General features: G+C 44.4%; 1 pseudogene; it reads left to right on the top strand.

The window, feature by feature from the left end:
* Nucleotides 1-7,922: 7,922 nt before the first annotated feature.
* LOC123161210 (berberine bridge enzyme-like Cyn d 4) lies at nt 7,923-10,064 on the top strand (annotated as a pseudogene).
* The last annotated feature ends 10,247 nt before the right edge of the window (nt 10,065-20,311 follow it).

Genomic DNA, 20,311 nt, shown 5'->3' on the forward strand with positions numbered 1-20,311 from the left:
GAATCAGATTGCCTAGGTGTCACAGTCGACACCGACTTGTTAGATAGATATCTCACTCTCACCAGATCTTGCCAAACCCTAGTTTGAGTTTCTAGCTTCCACCACCACTTCACCATGAGACCAATATTCTGCTTTCTAAGGTCTTTTACCCCCAATCCTCCTTTATCTTTAGATCTACAGACTCTCCTCCACTTAACCAAATAGTATCTATTCTTCTTATTGCAACCTTGCCAGAAGAATTTCCTACGGTATTTGTCCAACTTTTCTACAAAGGTTTTACTCATAAGCCACATAGACATATGATAGAGAGAAAGTTGAGACAACACCGAGGTGAGCAGCGTAAGTCTGCCTCCAATGGATGCAACATTACCAATCTAGGTACCAAAAATTTTCAAGTACTTCTCAACAATGAACTCCCACACTGAATCCTTTAATGCGGAAAAGCTCACAGGCATACCGAGGTATTTGATTGGGAAGTGTCCAATCTCACAATTGAATATCTCAGCATATTTACTGTCGATATCAGCATCTCCCCCAATCGTCAAAACCTCACTTTTTTGAAAATTCACTTTAAGACCGGACATCAGCTCAAAAATATAGAAAAGGATTTTCAGGTTCATGGCTTTTTCCACATCATGCTCAAGGCAAATGATCGTATCGTCCATGTATTGCAAGACAGCTACCCCGTTTGGTATAAGATCAGATGCGAGCCCAGTCAGTAGACCATTCTGCTGAGCTTTGTTGATCATCTTAGAAAGACAATCCACAGCCAAGTTAAAAAGGAAAGGTGAGTGAGGATCCCCTTGGCGCACTCCTTTTGCGCTTTGGAAATACGGTCCCACTACATTGTTTAACTTTATGCTAACTGTACCATTGTACAAAATTTCCTTCACCCATCCACACCAGGTTTCATTGAAACCCCTCATTCTATGGCAGTCTAACAGGAACTCCCAGTTCACTTTGTCATATGCTTTCTCGAAGTCGAGCTTAAGCACAACCCCCACTCTCTTCTTGATATGAGTGTAGTTAAGGAGCTCATGAAGAGTCATGATCCCGTCCATAATGTTCCTACCCTTGACAAATGCATTTTGCGACAAACTAATCAGCTTGCCAACGTATCTTTCCACTCTCCGGTCCATAGTTTTGGTTATCAATTTGTAGGGACATCTGAGAAGGCAAATGGGTCGGAACTGCTGAATGCGTTCAGCGCCAGAAACTTTGGGAAGCAAGGTAATCACTCCATAGTTCAGGCGCTGCACCTCAAGCGTCCCGGCATGGAAGTGATCAAAGATACGCATGATATCCTTTTTGACGATACCCCAGCAGTGTTGGTAAAATTCTGCAGGGATGTTATCAGGGCCAGCTTCCCTATTAGCATCCATCGCAAACAGAGCATCTTTTACCTCCTCCTCCGAGAAGACCCTAGTCAGGTCATCGTTATCCTCTTTAGTGAGTTTCTCCGCTTCCCCCCACGACTCAGGATCCATATGAAATAGGTTGCCTGGGGCTGGGCCGAACAGATTCTTATAGAATTCTGTAGCATGTGAAATTAAGTCATCTGTGCCCTCTATCTCCACAACACCACTTTTAAGAGAGTGAATGGTGTTTTTCCTCTTGCGCCTGTTTGCAATCTTATGAAAATAATCTGTATTCAAGGTTGGCATTAAAGAGCATGTGGTGTTTCACTCGCGAACTTATAAATTATTGCATGGTGCGTCGACCTAACTGAGCGGTGTTAGATTGATGGTACTGATTGTGATGTCTAGTTTCTTTTGGTCCGCAATTATCTTACTTCGGTACTTTTATGGTCTTCTTTTCCAATTGTAGAACGATAAAGCAGCCGTTTAGCAACATGCCTTGCAAAGATTAGTTCCCGTCTAAAATACTTTAGGCCCTATTTGTTGGGGCTTTTGCTTTTGCTTTTGCAGCTTTTCCACTTTGACAAAAAGCCATAAAAACTCTTAAATAGGTGCTTTTGGGGATTTTTTTGAAACTATGATGATTTTTATAGCAAATTCGGAAACTATACACCCTAATGCAGAAAAATCAAAAGTACCACCCCGTCGGCCTTCTGTTGGCCGAAGAGGGACTTTTCGGCCTACCATTGGCCGAAGAGGGACTTTTCGGCCAACACCTGCTCTACTATTTTAGAAAATTCATATTAATTAGGATTTTTAGTATTTTAATTTGATTCTTTTTGCATTAGATTAGAAATTTTATGAAGATTTTGTAGATATCAAGTTTGGCTAGATTTGAAAGTTTGAATTTGAATTTTCATGAATTTGCTCAAATCACTAGATTGCCTATAATTTGAGCTAGGAGTATTCTTTTTAGATGATTCTTTTTGCTACTGGTTCTTTGTGACTTTGTTTATCAGTAGTAATTAATTGGTGAATTTTAGGATTATTTAAAATTAGGTTTTTACGAAAACAGTTATGCCTTAGTGTTTTATAGGTTTTGTGCTATTTCTTTTAATTTTAATTGCTTTAAATTGTTTTCTTTATTTTTTGACATATTCTTTTAGTTTCTGTTAAGTTGTCAGTAGATATTTTATTTGTAGTATTTTTATTGTATTTTATTTCTTTTATCCTCCATTTTCTTTCTCGTCGTTTTTTCCCTCCATTTTCTCTCGCTATTTCCTTTCCCGCCATTTTCTCCCACCATTCTCTCCCGCCATTCTTTGCCGTCATTTTCTCCCGCTATGACTTCTCTCACACAGTGTTTCACACTCCACATGAAGGCATCATCGTCATCCTCCATTGATGCAACACTCCTTAGTGTGGCGAGAGAGAATGGCGGGAAAGAAAATGGCGGGAGAGAATGGCGGGAGAAAATGGCGGGAAAGAAAATGGAGGGAAAAGATTGCGGAAAGGTTTTTTTTCATGTATAAAACGGCAATGGTTGTACAGGATTTATAAGGTACTTCTAAATATAAACTCCTATGAACCTCAAAACAAGTTTTCTAGTAGGATAAAAGAAATAAAATATAAAAAATACTACAAATAAAATAGCCACTAATAACTAAATAGAAACAAAAAGAGTATGTCAAAAAAACTATAGAAAACAATTTAAAGCAATCAAGATTAAAAGAAATAGCACAAAACATATAAAACACTAAAACAGAATTGTTTTCATAAAAACCTAATTTCCAATAATCCTAAAATTCACAAATTAATTGCTACTGATAAACAAAGTAACAAAGAACAAGTAGCAAAAAGAATCATCTAAAAAGAATACTCCTAGCTCAAATTATAGGCAATCTAGTGATTTGAGCAAATTCATGAAAATTCAAATTCAAACTTGATATCTACCGAAACTTCATAAAATTTCTAATATAATGCAAAAAGAATCAAATTAAAATACTAACAATCCTAATTGATATGAATTTTCTAAAACAGTAGAGCAGGTGTTGGCTGAAAAGTCCTTTTTGGCGAACGGTTGGCCAAAAAGTCCCTCTTCGGCCTACAGTAGGCCGAAGAGTCCCTCTTCGGCCAACAGGAGGCCTACGGGGTGATACTTTTGATTTTTCTGCATTAGGGTGTATAGTTTCTGAATTTGCTATAAAAATCATCATAGTTTCAAAAAAATCTGCTTTTGGAGCTTTATGGCTTTTGAAGCTAAATATTGTTATATTGATTCATCAAAATCCATAAAAGCTCTAAAAGCACCTATTTAGGAGCTTCTATGGTTTTTTGGTCAAAGTAAAAAAGCTGCAAAAGTATAAGCAAAAGCCCAAACAAACAGGGCCTAATATGTCTAAGCTTCTCACCTATTTGGGTGGTGACTCATGCGGCTATTGGGAAACTTTTGATGTTGGTTAAACTTGTACATCTTTTAGAATTTTGTATTTTTAAATATTGTATGAAAAAAACAAGATGCAAAAATAAAGATAGAGATGCCGACTTTAGTGTACTTTAATGTTACAGTAACCTTTATGTTTTATAGCGATCTTTTATGTGTGTTTGTTGTTCAATAAACACTAACATTAGGCATTTTCTATAAAAGGGTTGAAAACTACATCTCGATAGGGAGTAAGGGCGAGTCGAACGTAGTTCACCAAACGTTTGCGGAAACGTCCGGACGTGTCTATGGACAACAATAGGGGAACCGACCATCCAACCCGACGCACCAAATGTCTGCCCCGGGTCCGACCTCCTCCATTTGACATATATATGTAGATCAAGAGCAATTTAGCATATGTATAAATAGATACAAACATATACAATCACAACCAAAAAGCACTAGATGTTAAACAAGTTTTTACATCGAACTGATACCAAAAGAAGGCAGCCACCTGGTCAACATCTTGGCATCAACCTTCTTCTCTTGTAGTTTGATCTTCTTGTCTTACACCTCCATGAACTTGTGAGACCTCTTCGTACTCTTTTTCCTCCTTCACAACATTGTGCTTGATGCATGGCACCTCCTACTTCTCCACATATCCTCGAACCTCTTTGTCATGTTGGCAGTCGTCCCTTCCCGCTTCTTCTTCTCCTCATCCCACTTTCTCCCCTGGATTCTAGCTATCCTCTTGGCCGAAGCAAGGCCTCCTTTTGTTGGATCACCATCTTCATCTTCATTGGCGATGGCGGTGGTCTTCATGGAATTTGGAATGACACTGAGTATGGTCGGCTCTATGTTTCAAAGGGCCCTTGGGCGAACTCGACGACATGGGCCCCTAATACTATATGTACATGTTTGAGTTTCCACATTACGTAAACATGTATATATCTAACTTCATTTGCAAAATATTAAGAGTAAAGATTCAGCCATGCATCCTCAGTTTGAGATGTCTAAAAATAATTGTTGTAAAATGTCATATTACGACAGAAAGATTATACCAACATGAAACTAACATGATTACCTCAAATAAGAACCAAATTCTAGTGACTTCATCAACAATAATAATTCTTCAGTGCTTTACAAATAAGTTACTTTGGGTGTTTCTTGATGCCAAGTCATTAAGGACAATATTAAGATTCTCTGTGCTTGCATCATCTTCATTAACCTTAACATCTGCATTAAAACTATGATTATTTTCCTGCCCGAGATTAGCTTCTTGCTCTTCTTCTTCATTGACATCAACATTGCTTAATGATGAAAGAAAACTTTTTTAAAATAACCCTTCTATCTTTCAATTGAGAGATTGCTTTCCTTTACTTTTCTTCTTTTTGTAGCACCCGACAAATACTTTAGAGGCAACATTGTAAGACTAATGACCTAAAATTATGAAGAAAAAATAGTACATAGAATTAGAATTTTGTACATCAGCAGTTCAACACCTTAACAGTCCTATATCATGTATACTAAAATTGGGGATGGACGGATCATATACATACTTTTGAAAGACCAAGAAGAGAGTAATCGATGAATTCGCAATGTCACGCCGTCGCAGCCTCGTGGACAGCTCGACGGCACGGTGGCAACGGCTGAACGGCGGCACGGTGCAAGACTGCAAGAGTAGCTACTCAGCTAGCGCCTAGCAACCTGCTGCAGCGGTGGCGGCAATCGACAAGCCCTGAGCGACAGCAAGAAGCCGAGGATAGGGGGCGACGGTTGTGTGACGAACAAACAGAATAAGAGACCGCAGTGGATTTTTTTCATGAGAACTAGCAATCGCGATGGATCGATGCGTGCGAGTGCGATGCTTGATTTCCTAACATAATTGACAGACAATTTGTCAAGCCTATCATGCTGGGTCTTCCTTCCTTCCTCTCTCTCTCTCTCTCTATTTACTGGGTGATACAAGATCATGGCCCCCTCCCAGGGTTAGGCCCTAGGCCGTTGCCCCTCTGGCCATATGCCAGGGCCGGCTCTGACATCGAGCCACTTGCACATTCAACTTTAACCAACAATGAATGAAGAGGGAGTGCTTCTTCTCCGTCATAAAGAACAATGTGCACACACGGAAACCGAGAAAGAAAAAACATGATCAACAAGTTTGCATATCTGGCCAAATGACCAAACCATAGAGCATATCCAGCCAAATGACCAACACATGTTGCAATCCGGCCAAATGACCAACACACATAGAGCAAAAAACTTTATGAGCCCTTGGAGTGTCGAACCACTTGGCCACTAGATTTGTAATTGTCTGTAAAAGCCACAATACTTGTTGGCGGCCCCTTAAATGGTGCACGATCAATGAGTGAGTGACTTCGAATTTCAATTACATATCTTCTCATTGTGATATGGATCATACAACTTTTGCTCATGGAACCAAACATGCACACTTGTCCAAAAGGTTCTGGCACTTTAATTGCTTCCTGCCATGAATCGGATCAATGCTTGTGGCCAACCACGCATCCGTGAACAATTCATTCTATGTTTCTGTGGGGTCGGCACCTGGCTGCTAGAAGTCGTCCTAATCACCGTCCGACTGTCGGTCGAGGCCCAACAGCTCGGGGTGTGCTGCTAGGTGTGTGTTTGCTAGGTGTCTGGCATTTTGGTGTGTGGCTCCGGCTGGAAGTCATCCACTTGTCCGTCTTCGTGGAGGCGACTTTTGTGGATCATGTTTATCAATGTCTCGTCCTCATCTGTGTCGCGCTAGGTTGAGATATTTCGGCAAACAAAGACCAGGCATCGAAGGGCGAGGAAGCCACAACCAGCATGCACGAACGGACAAGCGCTGCTGACTACGACTAAGGCTCTGTGAAGGTGTAGTCCCCATTGAGATCGACATTGAATAACACTTGATGGCCGACGGTGATGGTGGATGTAGATGGATGCTATGGACCGTCAGCATGGTCGCCAGTCGGTCTCGTCTCCAGTGGCCCTAGGGCCATGGAGGCGTGGTGGACCCCTACCCCTGGCCCATTCTTAGGTGTTTGTTTGAGTTTTTTTACGGTTTGTGTTCAGAAAAGCGAGGCGGCAATGGCCCCCATCCCAGTGATGCGTCTAGTGTCGTCAAAGGGTGTGTGGGTGTGTGTCTTCGACGAATCTCGTGTGATTTGGTCTGTACCGGTCTGCGGTGGACCTGCTTGAATTCGGTCTTTGTTCGTTTTTCTATAAGTTGGATCATTTCAATCTACACTTTTTTCCATCGGCGACGGTTGCTGCTCTGATGCGCCGGTCCTGTGAGGCCTTAGCACGATGATTTCTCGACTATCTACAACAACCTCTGTTGGAAAAGGCAATGCCTAGGAGGCGCTTAGGCATGCTTAGGTGCTAGGCGATGGCTACACGCCTCGCCTAGGGCATAAGTGGAAATTTAGGCACAATAAGTAAGAAATTGTCTACCCGAACGAGAAATTATGTCATACTGCATCAATATGCCAAACAGGCCATAGAGCTGGTAGTTAAACTATTTATATGCACTAAATTAATACTGGTACACATATAATACCACATATATATCTTGATAATAAAAACTATATTACCGTCTAGGCTACACCTAGGATGTTTAAGCACCGCTTGGGCACTAGGGGAAGGCAACCACCTTGCTCACGTCTACCCATTTTTTGAACCTTAACGACAACAAAGTTTTGCCCGTCTGCGATGAGAGAGGGACGGTGACAGCGGCCAACTTCGACCCGCTCTAGGTGGTCTACGGATCTGGATGTAATTTTGTTACTTTTGAGTTTTTTACTGTCATGACAGAAAATGAATAGATCAAAAGTTTTTCTTAAAAAAACAGTCACGTGATTTTTCTCTCACTAGGACGAGAAGTCATCGCATTTGGTGAAGAGTAAGAGCTAGGCTCCACAGCTCAGATATCCTGCTCGACTACTCCACTAGATTACATTACACTTTGCGATGCCAGTCGATTATCACCTTATCCTGATGGCCGTATTATTTCTGCATGGCTGTCAGCTGAAGACCGATAGCGAAGGCCAATTATACGTGGAAGGTGGAGCCGGACACCATGCAAATATAGCGAAGTTGCAACAGCTAGCACCGCATCGTCCTCGCGTCCTCGCGTCCTCCATCCGGTCCACCTTGAGGTACGCGAGGACCGACTTGGCGTTCATGGCGTCGCGTCGTAGCTTAGCGCTGGGGCTCCTCTTCGGCCTCCTGTCCTGCTACGCGTCCGTCGTCCCTTCCGTGGCTTCCTCCGACGGTTTCCTCCAATGCCTGTCGGCGGCCATGCCCAAGCAGCTCCTGTACACGCAGGGCTCGCCTTCGTTCACGTCGGTCCTGGCGTCCTCCATCCGGAACGCCAAGTTCTCCACGCCTGGCACGGTGAGGCCGCTCTGCATCGTGACGCCGACGAATGCCTCCCACGTCCAGGCCGCCGTCGTGTGCGGCCGCCGGCACGACGTGCGCGTCCGCGTGCGCAGCGGCGGGCACGACTACGAGGGCCTCTCGTACCGGTCCGAGCGCCCCGAGGCGTTTGCCGTGGTCGACCTGGCCAACCTCCGCTCCGTGCGCGTCGACCGGGAGGCCGCCACCGCGTGAGTGGACTCCGGCGCGACGCTCGGGGAGCTGTTCTACGCCATCTCGCAGGCGAGCAAGCAGCTGGCGTTCCCAGCCGGCCTGTGCCCGACCATCGGCGTGGGCGGGCATTTCAGCGGCGGCGGGTTCGGCATGCTGCTGCGCAAGTACGGACTCGCCGCCGACAACGTCCTGGACGCCACGCTCGTCGACGCCAACGGGGAGCTCGTGGACAAGCAAGCCATGGGGCCGGACGTGTTCTGGGCCATCCGCGGGGGCGGCGGCGGCGGGAGCTTCGGCATCGTGCTGTCGTGGAACGTGAAGCTCGTGCCAGTCCCGCCGACGGTGACGATGTTCACCGTCCTAAAGTCCGTCCACGAGGGCGCGGTGCGGACGTGGATTTTTAGAGCATATGCATCCAGGCCCTGCTATCCTAGCTCTCCAATATCGCTTTAAAATCCGTGCGGTACAACTAAGTTTCTATACAAAATTTTCTCTTTTTTGCTTCTCCCACATAGAACATATCTTGAAGTTGGAACCTATGCAGGATGGCAAAGCTTTCTAACTAGAATCTAGGATAAATCTTTCAGATTTTTTTGTCCGACGTAAATACTAAAAATATGATTTTTTAATAAAAAAAACGTATTTTGTATATTTATGTTTGACAAAAAAATCTGTACGATTTATCCTAGATTCTACTCAGAAAGCTTTGTCACGCCGCATAGGTTTGAACTTCTAGATATGTTCTATGTGAGAGAAACAAAAAAGAGAAATGTACCTAAAGCAAAAAATGGATGGCTGGATAGAGAGGGCCTGGGTGCATATGCTCTAAAATATATTTTCGGGCGCGGTGCGCATGCTCACCAGATGGCAGCAGGTCGCTCCGGCTCTCCCCGAGGACATTTTCATCACGGTGCGCCTCCAAAAACAGGTGGCTCGCTTCCAGTCCATGTACCTGGGCACGTGCGACGCGCTGCTGCCGCTGATGGGCAGCCGCTTCCCGGAGCTCGGCGTGAACCGGACGCACTGCAGGGAGATGACATGGATCCAGTCCGTGCCCTACATCTACCTGGGCGCCACCGCCGCCGTGGAGGACATCCTGAACCGGACCACCTCCAGCACCCCCTTCAGCAAGGCTACCTCCGACTACGTCCGGCAGGCCATCGCCGAGGACGTGTGGGCGGAGATCTTCGCCCGGTTCGCCAAGCCGGAGGCCGGGCTGATGATCATGGACCCCTACGGCGCCAAGATGAGCAGCCTCCCGGAGACGGCGACGCCGTTCCCGCACCGCGGCGGCGTGCTGTACAACATCCAGTACATGAACTTCTGGTTCGCCGCCACGGACGGGTCGGCGCAGACGAGGTGGCTCAGAGACATGTACGCGTTCATGGAGCCGTACGTGAGCAAGAACCCCAGGGGTGCGTACGTGAACTACAGGGACCTCGACCTCGGTCAGAATGTCGTTGTGGGCAACGTGACCAGCTACCAGGCCGGTAGAGTTTGGGGCGAGAAGTACTACGGAGGTAACTTCCAGAGGCTTGCCATGGCCAAGGCCATGGCGGATCCTGACGACTACTTCAGGAACGAGCAAAGCATCCCACCATTCAGCGAGTGACGAGGAAGATGCCCGTCGTGCCATCAAACTACGTTTGGGGACAAATCGCTTGAGCTTGGAGTTGAGATGGCAGGTGGATATTACTCATTGCATATGTGTTCACTGTATAATTCCAAAAGTTGGTTTCGAAAGTTGACAAAAGTTTGAATTCTGTTCGAATTGGGCTCCAATTCACGTCGAAAATATTCCCTACGATGGAGTCAACCGTGTCGCATGCATACTAGCAGTGTTGCCCTTGTCATGTCCTTGATACTCCACGAGTATGTTGGAGTTAATCACGTCGCATGCGAGTGTTGCTCCATTTTATATTCATGATTGTCGGAGTTAATCATATTTGTGATATATTGGAGTCAATCACGTGGTATGCCTAAACATTTAGAGTGTGGTCATTCCACCGAAATTGAGTCAGTCTACCATCTCTTCTTTAAGTGCACTGTAGCTATATTGGTTTGGAGGGAGGTTAAGCAGATCTTTAATGTTGACACAGTGGATTTTGAATCTCTTGTTAAACATTGGCTGATATGTTGGAGGCAAATGTGTTGATATGTTGGAGGTAAATGTGTTGCATGCCCTTAATTTCTATGGGTTCTCTCTATGTGCTATGTTTAAAAGTTGGACAAAATTTTACAAATATTCTACGCAAAATCATCTTGTTGCTTGGTCTTGAGAAAAGAATTCATCCGGTAACACGGGTGATACCGTGCCACCCCCATATACCGTTCATTCACCCATCTGATGGGAGGAATATCATTTGTACACGGGTTAACACCAATGAAAAAATAACGTGGTATGATAAAATAGTGTGTCCCTTAAAATATGCTATTATCGTGCTATATCACGTTATCGCGTGCTATAGCGAGACATTGTACACTTATTTATTTAGTGGGTCATTTCTCAGAATGCTATAGCATTGCTATTTTTTCCACTGGTTACCACACACTTACTTTTGCAAATCACCTGGACGATTGTTGCGCACCATAAGGGATTACAAAAGTACCCCCAATAAATGGTCTTTCAATTTGATAGCCACAGCCCGCAGCCCGTCTAGTACGATCAATGGTAGCCGTAAAGACTGATGGATTTTGTACGTTTTTTTCATCAAATTAAAAAAACATTTTTAGCCTAATTTGTAAATTTTGTAGTTTTTCAACGCACATTTGTTGTTTTCTTTGATGCATGCGCCGCACGGTTTTGCTGGATGGAATGTGCTCCAAAAGTTGGCTCCGAGGCTCCAAACATGAAGGCTGGGAGGCCATATATGAAGGGTGCTCCATAATGCATGGCGACATCGATCAATAGGGCTACTCTGCAAGAGTTGTTTATTTTTTGCAGCATGCACTCCATACGGTAGTCATCATGGAGTTTGGGTGTTTTGGAGACTCGGCTACAGTCGCTCTTATGTGAAGTTTATTTTGTTGCATGCTTCTATGTTTTATAGGCTCTCTCTACGTGGTATGTTTAGAAAATGGACACCAAATCACAAATATTGTACGGGCAGAACAAAGATTTTTGTTGCACCAACTGCACAAATTCAGAATCTGCACTGTTTTCCATAAATAAGTTGGAGCTTATTGCAGTTAGATTTTTGAAGTTTTTTTTAGGCAACCCCGTAGTCAGCACTCGGCCTAACATGGGTGAATATTTTAGATGTTGTATGGGGGCCACATATCAGTGATGGAGGAGGCCCAATCTGGCCAAACTAGAACTTCATGTCACACAAGGCAATCAATCAATTAGGGATATGTATTGCATGTTAGTATCCCTAGTTATTGTTAGTTTAGAGTAAGAATTTGGATGGAAAGGTTCGTCCCGAAGAAGGTTTTCTGTTATCTCCAAAATCATTTAGAGTTATTTTCTTTTAACCGAAGTTGCAATTGGCTTTATAAGAGCAACTCTAGCAAACCCCGCATCCCGTCGGCCCGCAAAACGCGTTTGCGGTTCACGCAAAACAGCTTTTGCAGGCTGGCCCCTGCCGGCACAGATGCAAACCCCCCAAATGGATCCGTAAAAAAATATATTCGCGGAATATATTTTTTTACGGGTCGGCTTTGCGGGCACTAGTAGAAAAAGGGTCTAATGTGCATCTCATTAGTCCCGGTTTGTATTTGAGCCGGCACTAATGTGACCATTAATGCCGGTTCGAACGGCTAGGGGGCGGAGGTCATTAGTACCGGTTCGTGGCGAACCTTTAGCACCGGTTCGTGCCACGAACCGGTACTAAAGAGAGTGGTGGCAGGATGTTGTCTGACTGGGGCCCCTCCAGCACCTTTAGTACCGGTTCGTGGCACGAACCGGTACTAAATGTCATCTTGCACAAACCGCTCTGTTCTTCCCCCCTTTCCCCTCTCCTCCTCCTCTCTGTTCTTCCTCTCCTCCCCTCGAGCTCCATCACACATTTTGTCCAAATTTTGTCAAGATTAGAAGGCCCTTATCCGTTTAAGTGATCACAAAGGTTAGCAACTTTGTCCTTTCATCTCTCATTGCTAGATTAGCTCTTGCAATGCTTTATATAGTGATTAATTTGTGGGTTTTAGTAATTTGAGAGGAATTATATGTGGTAGTTTATTTGATTTATATGCAATTTGAGCTTAAAATAACTATTAGTTTGCCTATGTAGGTGTGGTTTACTTAGTGCATTCCGTCTCCGTCGTAACCACCGCCGATCGTCCGCACCGACCCGTCGCCGGCACCACCTTGTGGTGAGCCTCTTGTTCTTATCTTTTTTATATAAAAAAATCATGTTTGTGTGATTTAGATATATAGTTACTTGTACAATTATCTTACCCGTACGTTGTTTGTTATACATAGTGCCATGGTTTTGATACTCGTCCCCGTCGGCCCTCGTCCGTGTTATGACTCGGATGTGGTATATTCTCTTTTAAAACTATTTGTTGCATTTTGTGTTTATGACAAATTGTGCCCATCATGTTGACATAGATATTTTTATCTAGGAGGTATGTGAACCGGAAATTCCAACCGACCCTATTGTCGAGAGGTTAAATTTAGTTGAAAGAGAAAACGAGTATTTGAAAGAAAAATTGAAAAGAGTTGAGGGGGGAGAAGATGGAATTGGAGTTGCATGTTGCCGATGTCGTCGATGATCACAAGATCAAGATGGAGAAAATGCGGTTGAAGATTAGAAAGAATAGAAAATATGCCATTGATAGTGTGGCTTGGTATCATTATGCTGTTGGATCAATTGTTACCTTAGTTGCGATCTTGATAGCATTTGTTGTTGAATTTAAATTCTTTAGCTAGAGAGTTATTTGTATGTTGCATTTAAGTGTTGTATGAACTTTATGTATGAACTTGTATTAATTTGGTCTATTCGGTGGTGTGTAATAAAGATGCGCCGACAATGGATGCACGATGACCGATGCTCTCCCCAGTTTGTTGATGGCGTGCATACTTTTCTGATTGCGGCTCAGGCAAACAAGCGGGCGGATGGTTTTATGCCTTATCCATGTGCTGGCTATATGAATGGTCACAATTAATCTGGAAAGTGCCGCTTTGAACAAGCCGGAGGGAATCTTTGTAATAGTTAGGGTACTTATGTGTTTTGGTATTTGAAACACGAAGAAATTTTATGTGCAAAAACTGAATGCACTTCGTCTACAAATTAGTACATCAAATAATTCAAATTTAAACTATTCAAATTTGAAAACTACTGGCACTAACAGAAAGTTTGTAATTTTTTGTAACTGTAGAAAAGATATTCAGAAATAAATAAATGAAAATAAATAAAGTAGAAAAGAAAAAAATTGTTGAGACAAAAACTAAATTAAAAAAATTAGACTATTCAAATTTGAAAACTACTGGCACTAACAGAAAGTTTGTAATTTTTTGTAACTATAGAAAAAATATTCAGAAATAAATAAATGAAAATAAATAAAGTAGAAACGAAAAAAAAGTATTTTTTTGTTGAGACAAAAACTAAATTAAAAAAAATAAACTATTCAAATTTGAAAACTACTCGCACTAACAGAAAGTTTGTAATTTTTTGTACCTAAAGAAAAAATATTCAGAATTAAATAAATGAAAATAAATAAAGTAGAAAAGAAAACAACTAAATTTTTGTTGAGACAAAAACTAAATATAAAAAGGCCACCTACTGGGCCACAGCGGTCTGCATACGACTAGAAACCCAACTTGTAGTTGGGCCAGGACACAGGCCCGCTAGCCGAGTAGGCCCAACAGGGCAGAGTAGAAGAGGTAGGCCCAGAAGGCCTGCATTAGAGAGGGGCTCAATGCAGTGCCCGCGCCGGGGCTTATAAACTGGCCTCAGCGCTCCTCAACTAGCGAGGTGGGACTAAACTTGCGCACTGCCTGGAGCCAGCACACCCCCTTTAGTACCGGGTGGTGGCTCGAACCGGTACTAAAGCGGGGGGAGGGGGGGGTCTTTAGTACCAGTTGTAGCCACCACCCGGTACTAAAGGGGGTGCGCTTCCCGCCGCTTTGCCTGGCCAAAACAGACCTTTAGTACCGGTTAGTGGCTCCAAGTGGTACTAAAGATAGTTTCTATATAACTAGACACTTCAAAAAATTCGTCAGTTTCCCTCTGCTTCTTCTCCTCTGCCGCATCGTCGTCGCTCCTCGTCGCCGCCCCCGTCCAGCGCCGTCAGCACCACTGTCCCGCACCGTCGCCGCCATTGTCGTCAACGTCCCCGTCGCGCCGCCGCCCCGTCCCGTGCCATCGCCGTCCGACCCCTCGCCTCGCCGTCGCCGTCGCGCGCGACCTCGCCTCGCCTTCGACGTCGCCTGGACCTCGCTGTCGCGCGCGCTGTGAGCCCCTCCCGCGGCATCTCCTCCCTCCAATCCACTGCGCCGCCGCCACTGGCGGCCGCGCGCGCGCACACACACACACACACTACACGCGCACACACACACACACACACTCACACTACACGCGCGCACACACACACACACACAATTTTTCTGTTTTTAGTTTTTAGTTTTTTTTCTATTTTTCTGTTTTTCATACAAAGTTTTAGATGAATTAATTAATTAGATTAGATTAATGTCAAATAGTATATAGAAATGTTAGAAATGTTATAGAAATGTCAGAAATTTTAGAAATGTTAGTTTTAGCTAGATGAATTAGATTAATGTCAAATAGTATATAGAAATGTTAGAAATGTTATGGATATGTCAGAAATTTTAGAAATGTTAGTTTTAGCAAGATGAATTAGATTAATTTCAAATTATTATAGAAATGTTAGTTTTTAGTTTCTTTTAATTTTAGTTATACAAATTTAGAATTTGCATATAAGAAATCACAATTCAATTATTTTAAAAATGTTACTTTTGCGGCGTATAGTATTTGTTCTCGACGATGCCCGGCCCGCATCCTCGTCGTCGACCCGTTCGCGACGACGTCCTGCTTCAGAGGATCCGCGTCCGGGACTGGGCTCTGCCGGGCTGGCACTAGGAGGTGCTACCTTCAGGGGCTCGCCGCTTGGTGAGGAACCCGGGTCCCGTCGTCGACCCGAGCTCCTTTGGTGGCATTCCCATGGACCACTTTTAGTGCGGAGGGAGCCGGCCCCGCCGGAGGTGGTACGTCGCCGTGTCAGGGAGGAGGACGAACACGTCCGTCGCTACATGGCTGCTATGGACGTCAGGTTCTCCAATACCTGGCAGAGTCTTTGGGGAGATCACCGGAGCTATGATCCTGTGATTGTTCGTTAGTGCGGAGTTCTTGTGAAGGACAAACTCCCGATCTCCCTTCAAGAATGGAAAGAGCCATCAAAGCCCCGTCTAGATCTTACTTTTGTCGATGAGAGAGCAAAAAAAGCGCTTTGGGAAGATCTCATGGAACATTTCACCCTACCAGATCATTTCACAGTTGCAGATGTGCAGAAAGTCAAGGACGCTGCTCTTAGGAAGATGGCAATTGCATTCAACAACCACAAGAAAACTGTATGGAGTAAATACGTCAAAATAGGAAAGAAGACTCCAGAATTCAAGTGAACACTGGAGAACCAAAGAGAACACTGGGACGATTTCGTGAAATTCAAGGAATCAGAATTATCTAAGGAACGGTCCAAAAAAACAAGGCCAATGCCGCAAAAAAGGAGCAATTCCATAGGCTGGGGCGAGGTGGCTACGCGTTGGCAATGCCTAAGTGGGATAAGTCTGAGCAGGAGATGCAGGCTGCACAGGTCATTCCAGTTACATTGAGCTGGCCCCCAGGTGCAGATCTTGGTTCTATGCGCATGGGGGGCATTGGACCCGAAGACTGGCCTGGTTTCGAAGAAGGCATCTCTTAAAGGAGCCGATGTTAAGATAGTTCAAGCAATACAAGAAGCTCGAGAGGGGGTGTTCACGCCCAACAGAGAGAACGACAAGCTCACGCGCTCCCTGGAAAATCCTGAACACCCTGGAAGAACACGAGGCAAGGGCGTTATTCCGTGGTATGAGGGATTTTCTCACTGGAACGTCGACTACAGAAGCCGTGCGAGAAGGAAGATGGAGGAGGAGAAGAAGAAGAAGCTGGAGGACGAGCAGAGGAAGAAGGAAGCAGAACGAATTCAAGTCCTAGAATCAGTGCACGCGGAGTTGGCACTCAAATTGCAGAGGCAGCAGCAGCAGATCGACTCGCTTAGCCAGGAAAGGGGGTCTCAGCAGCGGCCGCAGCTAGCGGATGATCCAACATTGGATAGCACCATCCCATCCATGCCGAGAAGCAGCGTGGGTTCCACCCCGGGCGACGCACTGCTGGATAGATACCCTGTGGTTGACATCATGGAGAACACTAACTGTGAGCTACACTTCAAAGTGAAGAACATATCCGTGAAGGCGGCTGACGCCGTTGCTTATACAAATCCCCCCGGAGCAACATACCATTGCAGAGCGATTCCAGAAGGCTATGCTCGTGTCGTGGTTGATGAGGTGGTGGGCCTATATTTGGGGCTAGCGCTTGACATTCTTGCAGGTGACGAGGAGCACACACTGGGAGAGACCATACATCGTATCATCCTATGGAGAAAGAATTGCATCATCTTTCGAAGGCCACCGACACCGCGTCAACTAGGAGGTGACATTCTAGGAGGTGACAAGGAGCAAATGACTCACGCTCCTCCTAGTCTGGCACAACTTCAAGCCACTCCTCCTATTTCAACTCAGCCAACGCGTGAGGCCACTACTGCTGCTTCAACTCAGCCAACATGTGAGGCCACTCCTCCTGCTTCAACTCAGCCAATGCGTGAGGCCACTCCTCCTGCTTCAACTCAGCCAACGCGTGCCACTCCTCCTCCAAGTCCGACAGTGCGTCAGCCGTCTCCGCTGCCTCAGCAATCGCAAAAGAGAGCCGCCGCAGCTATGGTGCGTAGTGCTACAAGTCGAGGTAGTACAAGAGGTACATGCAGAGGCAAGCGATTTCAATATGGTCCAAAAAGCCTCGCGCCTCTTTCACAGAGGCCTTACGACATGACCCAGGAGCAAAACGAAGCCATAGTGAAGGGCCAAGTGGAGGCCCATTTCGCACCAAAACCGGCACCGCCACCAAGGGAGAAAGTACCCGAGAAGACGATTGACCACTTTATTCGTATGACGCAACCACCAGCTCCCAAGCCTATTGACTCAGACTATGAGCGCCAAATCAGGAAGGCACATCGAGCACGACAACAAAAGGGGTCGAGCTCGAGCTCAAGCCCAGCAGATGGCCAAAAATGCGGGAAAACCATTCCTCAGCTAGGAGAACAGGCGGCGCAATCGACCCCCCCCGCTTGTTGTACCAACACATGAGAGTACCGGCGCCAGTCAGCTAGTAATAACCAACGAGCATAGATGGAACGGTGAAATGCTTGGTATCACTATTGGACAACTCCTCGAGATTGAGCCCATGCCTAAGCTTAAAGAGTAGGACGTAAAATGGAAATATGCCCGCGGCCAACCTTTGGTAAGGCCTGAGGAGGTCAAGAACCTCCCAACGAGAATGTATCAATTGCATGATTGGTACATGAAATTTACCAAGAGTAGCAATCGAGAGGGCCTCATGGTGAAAGTCAAGGAAGAGTATTACTTCCACCAGCTAGCTCTGTCCATTGTGTATTCAGAACTATTTCAGTTATTCCATCAAGACGCACTCGACAAATCCATCGTCAGTTTGTATTGTCTGTAAGTGATTTCTTTCTGTAATTCAAGTCTAAAGCTAGCTATAGTGCTCATTGATCGATCATTACATGTAATCATCCTCACTATATTCTTTTCTGTGGTATTATGCAGGATGAAGATGTATGAAGTGAAAAAAGCTGAACGTTATGGCGTTGGGTTCATTGATCCAAATTCCATTAGTGAAGAAACATGGACATATCCATGGTATCAAAAAGAAGTAGAGAAAAACATGCTAGAGTTCTTGAAGCGCCTCAATACCAATGAACATATACTACTTCCTTACAACTACACGTGAGTCACACTGTCTTGTACTACAAATTCTGTTTTTACTTACTAGCTAGCTAGATGTTAATAATTAAGTGTATAGGGGTTTAAGGTAGTTGGTGAGTGTTATGCACATGCCCGCTTAATTGAGACATGCAAACGTGTGTGCATGCAGTTTTCATTGGATCTTGTTAATCATTAAAGTTGATGAAGGAATAGTTGAAGTACTGTACTCACTACTTAAAGAAAAATAGACCTACTCAACCGTGAAGGGGATAGTCGACAGGTAATTTCAATCATTATTAACTATATGTCGGCCTCTTTAGTTCGTCATTTCCTGATATCAACTATTTAATAACTTGTTTATTCATTTTCTTTACCGGCGGGTAGGGCTTGGGCAAAGTTCAGGAATTCGAAATAGGTTCCAGGCGAATGGAAAGAAAAGTTGTATTGGTTTCGATCCAAGGTATAATTAATTAAGTAGTACTAGCTAGCTACCATGCATCTCCTTAATTCTAGTTTCAATACCATTAATTATCATGCTTGATTGATTATTATCTAATTAAATTCTATTCTCTAAAGGCCCTGAAGAAGGCGCAGGGGGGAGATAATTGTGCATACTGCGTTTTTGAGAACATTCGCATGATGACGTCCGAAAGGACCAAAACTGATAGACAACTATGGGTACGCGTGTTTGACAGAACACTATTCACAATTTTTACGTCATTATCGATATCTAGTCACATAACTAATACACATGCATATTGATCTCCTTCTTAACAGTTCGATTCGGTTCGGGACAAGCTCCTACCAGAGGAGCACATACGAGCACTTCAAGAGGAAATAGCGGGATTTTTGCTCGACGAGGTCCTAGATCCCAAAGGGGAATTCTACTACGAGCTACCGCCCCAATGAACTAATCCCAATTGTCATCGTGCTCCGAAGGCACCAAGGCAAATGGCAATGGCTCTGAAGGCTACATGCATGTAGGAAAAACTGTATATATATAATCGGTTCTACGAGAAATTCTATTTATATATATGCATAACGTGTACAATATGTAGTATCGTAAAATACCAGCAAACAAAAAAGAACTAAATGGAAAATACAAACTAAGGAAAAATAAATAATAAAACCAAAACATCCCAAACATTTAGTACCGGTTGGTGTTACCAACAGGTACTAAAGGTCTCCCGCCACCCGGCCCCGGCTCGTGCCACGTGGTTGCCCTTTAGTGGCGGTTCGTGCCGAACCGATACTAAAGGGGGGGACCTTTAGTCCCCACCCTTTAGTGCCGGTTGCAAAACTAGCACTAAAGCCCCTTACGAACCGGGGCTATAGCCCGGTTCTGCACTAGTGGGGGTCTGCTCTTTGCGCCACTGCATCCCACATATCATCAGCCCACAAATATCAAATACAACATAATTCAACAAACTGAATTATTCGAATCAAACATAATACAATAATCATCCGCATTACAAATAATTATTCAAATAACAATAGCAAACTTAAATAGTGCAATACAAAACTTGTCATGAATACAAATACAAATGAATACAAAAATAAGTCACTGTCCAACCCTTTGCCAATGGTGCTCAATGAGATCTTCCTGAAGTTGAAAGTGGGTGTCTTCATTTTCAATCTTCTTGTATGTCTGAAGAAAAGCTCTAATGCGGTTTGGGTCTCTAGCTGGTTTGACACGGCTACCCACATTGTCATAAAAGAATTCTAAGTTCAATCCTCTCTCATCTTCAAGAATCATATTGTGCAGGATAACACATCTGTTGGGGAACGTAGCAAAAATTCAAAATTTTCTACGCATCACCAAGATCAATCTATGGAGATTCTAGCAACAAGAGAGAGAGAGAGGGAGTGCATCTTCATATCCTTGAAGATCACTAAGCAGAAGCGTTACAAGAATGCGGTTGATGGACTCGTACTCGCGGC

The sequence above is a fragment of the Triticum aestivum genome, chromosome 7B, assembly GCF_018294505.1.
Source record: "Triticum aestivum cultivar Chinese Spring chromosome 7B, IWGSC CS RefSeq v2.1, whole genome shotgun sequence".
Lineage (NCBI taxonomy): Eukaryota > Viridiplantae > Streptophyta > Magnoliopsida > Poales > Poaceae > Triticum > Triticum aestivum.